Genomic DNA, 10787 nt, shown 5'->3' with positions numbered 1-10787 from the left:
ATCCTCAAACTTGACATTCAAGTCAAACTCCATGAATTTATACTACTGTTTCAAAATACTAAAATTTATTTGATCTAGAAACCAAGAAAACACCCACCTTGTTACTTTAGTAGCAATTAATGTCATGAAAGTAGAGGAATATAGATCAAGAACTGAGGTAAGGGAATTGGAGTATGTCTAAAATGTAGAATACTGGTTGTGTCTTACAGATACAAAATTATCATCTATAGGCTCATTTATTGAAAACTTGTCATCCTATATTGAAAGCACAATTTACATACAGTTTTCCAGTTACTTTGCTTACCTATCACTTCTGATCACAAATCCTCTCATGAATTTTTATAGTATCTTTGAATAAATCACACAATTTGCATGTACTTATCATCCTAAGGAAAGACAGTCTGCTTTTACATCTTTCATTCTATATGACAAACCCTTATATTTTGTTTCCCTGTTTGCTGAATAAATGTATTCCTGGAAACAGGATATTCACATCTAATCTGGGTGTAATTTTCATTTTTAAAATTTGAAATATAATATAAACTTTGTTGTGACTAGTCATTTTCTAAAAATGAGTGATATTCATGAACACTTATATTTTGGTGCCTTTAAGTAAATTGAGACTTGATGTGGTATGGTAGTTCTTGTGTCTAATTGACTTAACCATTAGATTATTCATGAATAAACATGTGCATTGCACTTTTTTATTTTTATATATAAAATAGTCCCCAAGGATTTACTTTAAAGTGATAAAGGGGGTTGTCTTCATGTTCCATACTTTATATTTATTTCAGTAAAAGTACTAGAAATACATGATGTTTACTAGAGCAATTTAAAAGATGAGAATATATTTCTAAAGAGAATAGATTTATTGATTAAAATATAGAAAAGAGTAAAATAGTCAGGTTTCTTGCTTGAGAATGTATAAATTTCATATGAATGTAGCTCAAGATGAGAATCAGAGATAAATTCATATTAATATTATTGAGATTTCAATCACATATAAGCAATATAGGTATTTTAAGGAATTGGTCATTCAAAGCCTTAGATACCTAATGGATGAAGAATGGTATTGAAAACAACAGAGGAAAACAATTCAACATGCAGATATTATGATTTTATAATACTAATATGAAAGAAATGGAGGTTTTGCCTTTCTGAAGAAGAAAATTTAGCCAGTAATTTCAACATAAGGCATCAATTGTAATGGGTCTAAAGTCTTTTCCTCCAAGATATCCAAGAGTACTATACTCATTCTCTGGAGTAAATAAGTAATTATTTTAATTAGCTTTGCTTAATATTAACTTACTTGTAGCAAATACGTTAAAATATCTTCTCGCTTTCTTTCAATGTAATAACGTACATTTTTGTACCTGTACTCGAGTCACCCCCACCCTGAAGACCACCAGAGACCACGACCAATACAAATAACAAAGGAGTCGTTTATTTGCAAATTCGAGGTTGGTCCTCCACGCACTCAGTAACCAGTGAAGCAAAGAGGCCCCCAGCATAGAATCAGCACAGTTTTTATAGTATTGAACAAACAACTTTAAAGAAGTTTTACATGAGAAATTACATGATTGGCTAATATTTTAAGCAAACTAAGCTATGCATATGTGATTGGTAATATTATTATTGATGTTATTGATGGGAATTGTCTGGCCACTGGGTCACTGTGTCCTGCAAGGCCACCCAGTGTTTGGTCAACGCATCTGGAGAAAATTCCTGTGGCTTTCCCAAGGATAGTTTATGTCTCAGTTGTCTGGGAATTGTTTTTCCTTTTGTGTCATTTTTGGGTAAAACCCATGGTTATTTTTATAATTCATACCTCACAAGATGGTTGCTAGTGTGTAATGGAGTTACTTAGGCCTTCATTGTGCCTCTTTATGCTTTAGGCTCTTCATTTCTCCCCTTTCTAATATGCACCTTAAGGGCCAATCATGGTCCTTACGGGCCTGCACTATGTCTTTTGTCAGGAATCAGTTGATATTGTGTTCTCAATACCATCAGCTGCATGTTATTAACGCATTCCTTAACAAACATCACTAGTAGATTGACAACGCAAAGCCTTACTGTGAACACAAGTACCAGAATGATAATGGGGCCATCAGATTGGATATTAAGATGATTATCCAAGGGGAATAATTAAACCATGATTCAAACCATCCTTCTTGTTTTTCTCTATCTCTTTTTCATTTTGCTAGTCCCTCTCTTACTTTAGATAAAGATTCTTTTACAATTCTGGAATGATTGGCGTAGAAGCATCATTCTTCCCCGAGGGCAGCATATAGACCTCCTTGTTGTAAGAAAATTAAGTCCAGCTCCCATCTGTTCTGTAACACTACCACAGCTAAGGAGTCATGTGATTTTTGAAGGTAGGCTATAGTGTTTTCCAGGTTTTTGATATCCTCAATTATAGTGGCAAGGAGGCTAACGTAAAATGATCTCTGAGTAATTAGGGATGCCACCCAAGTTCCTAGTCCAGCTAAGCCCACTAGAACCTCAACTGTTACTGCTGTTACTATTTGTTTTTTAGCTTTTCGTGGCCAATAGCTTGCTGCAGACATCTTTTTAATCATGTCTTCCTGAGAATGGTAGAGCAGTTGTGGGATAAGTTGTACTATGACACAAAAACTGTTAGTCCTATTTCAAACTTCTAAATGGACGCAGGGGGTTAGGCTAGTTGAACATGCCCACCAAGCATCTTGAGGAGGTAATAGGTATCCGTCCTCTGGAATCCATTCTTGAGTCTGATTACTTAAGTGAGTAAAGTTAGTTGGTAATCGTTCCACACATAACTCTTGTCCTGTAACTGTCTGTAGAATAAATTTTGCTTCCTTTTGTTCCCACCTGCATGATTTACTTGTTTTAACATTAGTCACATTCTGTATCAATGCAATACTCTCATAAAATGGAGGTCTCATATCAGAACACATCCAACCAGAGCTTGTAATATCAGCACAGGTCTGATTGATCACATTGTAAGTTTGAACCAACAGCTGCCATAGGGAATCCTCTGCCCAGGGGATGCACTCCCCAAGTCTAGTCTCTCTTTTTCGAAGGAGAGGGGGTCACTACAGCCCAGAGCTCTTTCTTGTTGTCTACTTTGGGCTTATGGCAGAGACTGGTTTTGGTCCCATTGCTGAAGGGGAATAACTGGCTGTGGCAATTGCGTGTAGGGTTATGAGAATGCCATCATGTGTCTCTCCCCATCTGTACAATCTTAGTCCCCAAGTCTTTCCTAATTCCCATCCTAGGGCTTGTTTACCCTTGTCTGTGAACTGAACTTGCACTCTGGCATCATACTCCTGGGAGACCCTAATTTGTTTACGTACAGACATCCCATTAAAATGGATGCCCATTGGTCCTGGTTTGTTAAACATAACAAGGTCTCCTCCTTTTCCTTTCCATTTTCCTGAGGTACTTGTTTTGCAGCCCCAGCTCTTACAGTATAAGTCCTCTGGTCCTCCCACAATTACTAGTCTTTCCTTCCCCTGGGTATACATACCATTGCCTCCATCTACATTTCATAAGCCTATGTCCTTCCCATACACCATCAGCAAGCTGACACAAGTTAAATGTAAGCTTGTCGGGGAACCATAGGGACAGTCCCTCTTTCATGGCCAAAGGTCAACGTTTACCCATTACCTGATTACTAACAGTCTAAGTCCAATTATATGGGCAGTGGGGATTGCCGGCACTTACTACTATGCTAATACAATTTCCACTTAAATCATACACCAATAACCAATTCATGACTAAGTCCTTTTACGGTTCAATTTGAGCTTTAAAGGATTTTCTTTGGAGCACAAGACTTGGCACACTGGGTCCTCAAAGAGATCTGCTATAGTATCTGCAGGCTTTGCATGAGAATGGTGGATCCAGGTAGTGATGCCATCGACTTTGAGGGCCATTGGAGTCATCAAGATGATCACATAAGTTCCTTTCCACCTCGGCTCCAGGTTTTCCTGTTGGTGTCTTTTCACCAGGACCCAGTCTCCAGGGTGGAAGTGATGTGGGATTGGTGGAGGGCCCAACTTGTACAGCACCTTCAGTCCATCTGTAAGGAGAACAAAATTTCTGAGTAATCATCTTCTCTAAGCAACTGTTCTAACAATTTAAGAATTGTGAGAAAGGGGCACTCCGAATACAATCTCATAAGGAATTGCATACACTGTATAAGGCAAAGGGAAGGAGAGTTACTCAGTCACCGCCAGTCTCCATGGTCAATTTGTTCAGAGTCTCTGTTAGAGTTCTATGCATCCTTTCCATCTGTACTGAACTTTGGGGTCTACAAGTACAATGCAATTTCCAATCTCCCCCAAGAGTACTTGCAAGTCCCCGACTTACCTTGGACAAGAAAGCTGGTCCATTATCTGATCCTATCATAATAGGGAAGCCAAACCTGGGTAAGATCTCTTCTAGTAACTTCTTAGCGACCACTTGTAACATTTCGTGCTTTGTAGGAAAGGCTTCTACCCATACAGAAAAGGTATCTATGAAAACTAACATGTTTATATCCATACTTGCCAGGTTTAATTTCCGTGAATTCCACTTTCCAGTAAGTTCTTGGTCTATCTCCTCTTATTTGACTGCCTGTTCCTCTCTGGTTCTTCCTTTCATTTGTCAGTTGACATGCCTTACAGTCCCTGACAACCTGTTCTATTTTAGCATGACTATTTTTGATCCTAAGTCCAGCATTTCTCACCAGATCTTGCATCTTCCTAGCACCCACGTGGGTGCTTTGATGCAACTTAAGCAGTACTTTACTCCCTAACTACTTGATAAGATAATGATGCTCCTAGAATCTCTCCACCAACCATTTAGGCATTGTGCCATCAGCAGTTGATCAATCCATTTCATGTCCTCAGTGGTGTATATTGGAGTGTCCAGAAGAGTTCTTGTACCAGAGTCTGGGAGGTTAATCATCATTATAGATTACCTTTGTATTGCCAACTTCCAGGCTGTTCTGTCGGCCAAGTTATTGCCTTTACACACAGCATCTTTAGGTTTTTTATGTCCAGGGCAATGAACAATGGCTAACTTAGGCAGCCAAACAGCAGTAATTAAAGGCAAGATTTCATCTTTATTTTTGATGACTTTTCCTTCAGCTGTCAGTAATCCTCTTTCTTTGTAAATAACTCTGTGTACATGAGACATTGCAAATGCATACCGACTGTCAGTGTACACAGTTAGTCTTTTGTCCTTTCCCAGTGTTAGAGGTTGGGTCAGGGCTATTAACTTGGCTCTCAAGGTTGATGTGCCTACTTGTAGAGGTTCAGCCCAGACCACATCAGTCTCAGTCACTACTACCACTCCCGCATAACTCTGTCTCTGATGAACAAAGCTGCTTTCGTCTGTAAACCACATGAGTTCAGCGTCTGGCAACAGCTGGTTCCTTAAGTCCTCTTGGATGTTATGGCCTTGGGCCAGGATCTCTGACAGTTATGTAGCAGCATGTTTAGGTCCGGATCTGGTAGCAGAGTCGCCGGGTTGAGAGCCGAGGGAGCCTGTAAATTGATTCTGAGAGGGTTGATTAGCAGTCCTTGGTAATGGTTTAATCAGGCATTGCTGAGCCACCGATCTGGTGGTTGCTTTAACAAACCCTCAATAGTGTGTGTGTGTGGGGGGGGGGTGATCACATAGAGTTCCTTTCCCATGGTTAGCTTATTTGTGTCTTTTTCCATCAGAGCAGTAGCCGCTATCATTCTCAGACATTATGGCCATCCTGCTGTTAGTGAGTCTAATTTGTTTGACAAGTAAGCTACTGGTCTCCCCCATAGCCCAAATATTGGGTTAGGAATCCTTTTGCTATCCCATTATGTTCATTCACATATAAGTTAAAGGATTTAGTGGCATTAGGGAGTCCCAACACTGGAGCTGATAATAAGGCAGTTTTTATCTGTTCAAAGGCTCATTCAGGTTCTTCTGTCCATTGAGACAGTTGCTTCTCCTTGGTAGCCTCGTAAAGAGGTTTAGCCAGCTCCATAAACCCGAGAATCCACAGACGGCAAAAGCTGGCTGATCCCCAAAACTCCCTTAATTGGTGCTGTGACCAGGGTGTTGGAAATTTAAGGACAGTTTCTTTTCTGGCTTTCATGAGCCACGACTGCCTCCTTTCAATAAATAACCCCAGTAAGTTACCTCTGATTTGCAGGTTTGAGCTTTCTTGGCCGATGCTCGTTAACCAAGGTTTCCCAAAGTCTGGAGTAAATTTCTGTTCCTTGCATGCATTCTTTATCGGTTTCAGTGGCAATTAATAAGTCATCCACATATTGCAAGAAAGTCAGACCAGGTTGGCTTCCCCTAAACTCACCCAAGACCTCATGCAGAGCTTCATTAAAGAGTGCTGGTGAGTTTTTGAATCCTTGAATGAGCCTGTCCAGGTCAGTTGTCTGTTGATACCTCCTTTGACATCTGTCCACTCAAAGGCAAAGAGATCTTGAATTTTGGGTGCCAAGGGTAGGCTGAAAAAGGCATCTTTTAAATCTAATATCGTATACTACTGCTTATTTGGAGGCAGGGTGCTCAGGAGAATGTAGGGTTTGGGTACGGTAAGGTGAATTTCCTTTACCATTTTATTGACTTCCCTTAAGTCCTGTACTGGCCTATATTCATTACATTTGGGCTTGCAGATCGGTAGCAGGGGAGTGTTCCACATCGACTGGCAGGGTCACAATATACCCAGTTCTAGCAAACACCTAATGTGGGGTGTTATTCCATCCATGCCACATGGACATAGGGTACTGAACTCTAACTGGTATATTTTTCGCTAGTCCCACTCCGCCAGTCTCTGCCCAACCTTCCAGATACCTTTCCAGCCAATAGGTGATTTCTTGTTCAGGAGGCTGGGCTGGAGCAACCGGTACTCATCTTCCAGGTCCAGAGTCAATACTTGTATTGGTCTTCCTTGAGCATCCTCCACCTGGGGGCCTTCTGGATAGAAGTGAATCTGTGCCTCCACCTTGATTAATAAGTCTCTTCCCAAAAAGGGATAAGGGCTTTCTGGAATAACCAAGAATGAGTGGGACACTGGTCCCATCCCCAGGTTCACTCTTCTTTTGGTGTTCCATGAGTATTGTTTAATCCCCATGACTGCTTGCACCCAAGAGGTTTTATTTGAGATTTTTCCTTGAGGCTTTATTAAAGCCGAGTATTAAGCCTGGCTATCCATTAAAAATTTTACTGGAGTCCCCTCCACTTTTAGCGTTACCCTGGGTTCAAGGAGGGTAACTGAACCCTGAGGTCCCTATTCATTATTAGCAACATTGTTAACCATTAGTGTCCAGGTTCTATGCAGCTGGCACTGCTTTGTTCAAAGTTCCCTTTTCTTAGGACATTCTTTGGCCTAATGCCTATTTCTTGGCAGTAAGTGCACTGATCTCTGCATAGTCCTCGACTATTTGGGCCTTGTAGGGTTTCCTTCTTTGCAAGACCATGTATAATTTAGCCAAAATGGTATGATTGCAGGCTGCTGCCCTGAGACCCGCCATTAGAATCTTGCGATAGACCCATAATCTCCCCTAACTTCTGCCGTGTTGTAGTCCCAACCGTTGCTTGGAGCCTGGCTAATGGAAAAGATGCATTGATTAAATTAGGATTAGCAGTAGGCTGCCCATCATCACCAGGAACTAGTTTCTTGGCTTCGGTTTGAATCATTTCTCTTTCTTTCGAGATGAACAAGACCCAACATAACTGCTGGCAATCATCCCTGGTCGGCAGGTGCATGAACATTACACTATCTAGGAGAGAAATCAAATCTTTGGGATTATTTCAAAATTCTGCATTTTGTGTTTTCCAATTATATAAGTCTCTCATTGAGAAGGGCCAATAGTGATGTCGGGGGTCTCCAGTTTCATCCAGTCGTCCAATTCCTCTGAGCGGCAGAATCACTGTGGTGTCAGGGAGTCTCAGGCTGGCAGCTCTCTGAATGTGACCACAAGTTCTTACTGCTGGCCCTTCCAAGTTGCTGCTGGCTCCTTGATCCTTGCCTCCTGCTGCCTCCCCTTGCTCCATGGGGGTGGAGGAGGCAACAGTGAAGGGTATGGAGGGAGATCGGAGTCTAATGAGAGAAGAAGATCCTCACTCCCTTCTTGTAAAATGGTGTATTTGGGGACTGAGGGGGTAGTTGACGTATCTTTTATTGATGCTAAAATCTTGTTTTTATCCACAGAAAGGGGTAGAAAGGGAGACAGACACTTTGGGGGTTCCTAGACCAAATTCTGCATACTAAAGTATAGGGAATGTGATCGGGGTTCCCTGTGCTATCTGTTAAAAAAAAAAAAACCCTTCGTTTAACCTTCCAAATAGTATTTAGACCAAAAGTTCCTTGGGGGGGGGGGGCATCCAACCTCAAAAGTAGGCCACTCTGACTTATACAAAGTAATTTTTCTTTTTTAACTTCAACATCTAAATTGTTAACTCTTTCCTTATCATCTTTAAAATTACTGTCAGAAAGGTAAGAGGTATACTTTGGTTCTGACCCATTTCAACATATATCAATCCACACACAAGACCAGAAAAAAGGAGGAAGGCAATTACAAATGTCACAAAATGAAACAACTTGTGCTTTCGGGGATTTAGGATATAACCACAACTCAGAGTGTCCCAAGGAGAAAAGTGTGGATTGGTTGGCCTGCCTACAATCCCAAAGGGGTAGAGGGAGATACTTGATGTTTCAGCAGTGACATCTGGTAAAAGACTACCCTACTCCCTCTTTGCTTCAAGTGGGCCAACTTTCTAAGCCAAATTTCGCCCTTCGAGGAGGAAGACAAGAGCGTCTGAAAGAGAAAGTAATTATTGTTGGACAAGGAACAGAACAAAGAGTAACAATTTTAAATGGAGGCGAATAGGGTTTCCAGGCATCCACGTCAGAATGAATGTGAAAGAGGAAATGTTCCACGAAAGCCACAATACAGACAGACACACAGACATTAAGACAAGACACATTAACAGCATGTGCATGGTAGTCTGTCAGACAGAAAGTGATGGACTACAGACAGGAAAACTCCCAAATGTCCGCACTAGTGGACAGTCTACCTTGTAAGCTATCAAACAGAAACTGGCAGGCTACCGGCAGGCCCAAATGCCCGTACTAGTGGATAGTTTACCTCCCCAGGGCATCCAGAGGATGTCTCCCACTGGTTCTGTTGGCTGCTTTATAGTGCATCCACCAAGATTTCTTGCCAACTCCAGTACCCAAACTGCAAGCTACAAAAAAATACCATACATGGGACTGGGAAGGTGACTCAGTGGTAGAGCACTTGCCTTGCATGCATGAGGCCCTGGGTTTGATTCCTCAGCACCACATAAGCAAAAAGAAAAGAGCTGAAAGTGGCGCTGTGGCTCAAGTGGAAGAGTGCTAGCCTTGAGCTAAAGAGGGGAGGGACAGTGTCCAAGCCCAGATTTCAGGGCCCACGACTGGACCCACCCCCCAAAAAATACCAGATAGTTACAAAGGGCCAATGCCTTAACTTACCAGCCGTTCTTTGCTATTCCCTGATCAGGTGTCAGGGTGGGCTTATGAGGGAGATCCCGGATGCTCACCTATCTGTTGTACCTGGATTCAAGACCCACCGAAGACTACCAGAGACCACAACCAATTCAAATGACAAAGGAGTCGTTTATTTGCAAGCTCGAGGTTGGTCCTCCACACACTCAGTAACTGGTGAGGCTAAGAGGCCCCAAGCATAGAATCAGCACAGTTTTTGTAGTATTGAACAAACAACTTTAAAGAAGTTTTACATGAGAATTTACATGATTGGCTAAAATTTTAAGCAAACTCAGCTATGCATATGTGATTGGCTAATATTATTATTGACATGTTATTGACAGGATTTCTCTGGCCACTGGGTCACTGTGTCCTGCATGGCCACCTGTTTGTTGGGTCAACGCATCTGGAGAAAATTCCTGTGGCTTTCCAAAGGATAGCTTATGTCTCAGTTGTCTGGGAATTGTTTTTCTTTTTGTGTCATTTCTGGGTCAAGCCCATGGTTATTTTTATAATTCATACTTCACAAGATGGTTGCTGGTGTGTAATGGAGTTACTAGGCTTTCCTTGTGCCTCTTTAAGCCTTAGGCTCTTCAGATTTCATATTATTACTGTCTCTTCATACATGCCTGAAATCACTATTTCAAAGTAACGCAAACAGAAAAACAAAAATACCCTGATAAAACCATCACAAATCCTAAATTATGTGAAAAAATTCACAATATAAAAAATAAACCTGAGGAAGAGGAAAAACAATGGCAGAATAACAACAGAAAATTACGCTAGCTCTCTCTAATGAAACAGAGATTTAGAGTCCTAGCAGGTACTCCACTTCTAAAGGGTCACACCAAGTCAGCTATAATTATATGTAGATATAGAATCCAAAAGAAGATATTATACTGTCTTCACAAGCACACAAAAATCTAGGAAAAGTTACCCAGCCAGGAAAGTGACTGCTGTGACTGTGTTGGCCAACTACTCAAAAGCACAAATGCAGTGTGGAAATAAAAGGTCCACATGGGAAAACATCACGAACAGAGTCAGTCACATTTAAACACAGACACAATTCATCTTATCACTGGACAGTCAGAACTGTCATTGGAACCACAAGTATTAACATCACAACATCTCATCACAACTGATCTCTTCTCCTGCACTTAATGGTCTAGACAAAAACCTAATTCCAGAAAAAAAAAAATCACAACAGAAGACCAAAGCAACACCTGGCAAATCAACCAAGAACATGGATAGTCATCTATTAAGATCATAGATCCCCCAAATGAAAGCCAAGAAATCT

Source organism: Dipodomys spectabilis, unplaced genomic scaffold (assembly GCF_019054845.1).
Source record: "Dipodomys spectabilis isolate Male_0828 unplaced genomic scaffold, ASM1905484v1 ptg000285l, whole genome shotgun sequence".
NCBI classification, from domain to species: domain Eukaryota; kingdom Metazoa; phylum Chordata; class Mammalia; order Rodentia; family Heteromyidae; genus Dipodomys; species Dipodomys spectabilis.
The sequence above is the reverse complement of the archived record's forward strand: the minus strand, read 5'-3'. Positions refer to the sequence as shown.